Source organism: Penaeus monodon, chromosome 28, assembly GCF_015228065.2.
Source record: "Penaeus monodon isolate SGIC_2016 chromosome 28, NSTDA_Pmon_1, whole genome shotgun sequence".
In the NCBI taxonomy this organism is placed as follows: domain Eukaryota; kingdom Metazoa; phylum Arthropoda; class Malacostraca; order Decapoda; family Penaeidae; genus Penaeus; species Penaeus monodon.
In genome coordinates, this window is record NC_051413.1 from 36743937 (window position 1) to 36744263 (window position 327).

Here is a 327-nt window from a genome sequence, read left to right on the forward strand (position 1 = left end):
GAGATAACAGGGAATCATCGAAATTTTAAAGTTTTGCTGAAGTCTCACTCACTCGCATTCACTTTAATACTCTGGTGCATATCCGTGGTCTTAACAGGCCTGCTCCCCTGCATAAATTTGGCTTGTGTATACAGTACTTACACTTATAAATACAAGTATTTTGTATACATGTATTTTCAGTACGTGTGTTTATTTTTCTGTTTAGCCAGCGTCCAACTATACATGTATACAAATATGCGTGGTTACATACATACATATACTCACAGATGCGTACAACGGTAATGATGACATTGAAGATCATGCAAGGGGTGATGAGGATAATTACTG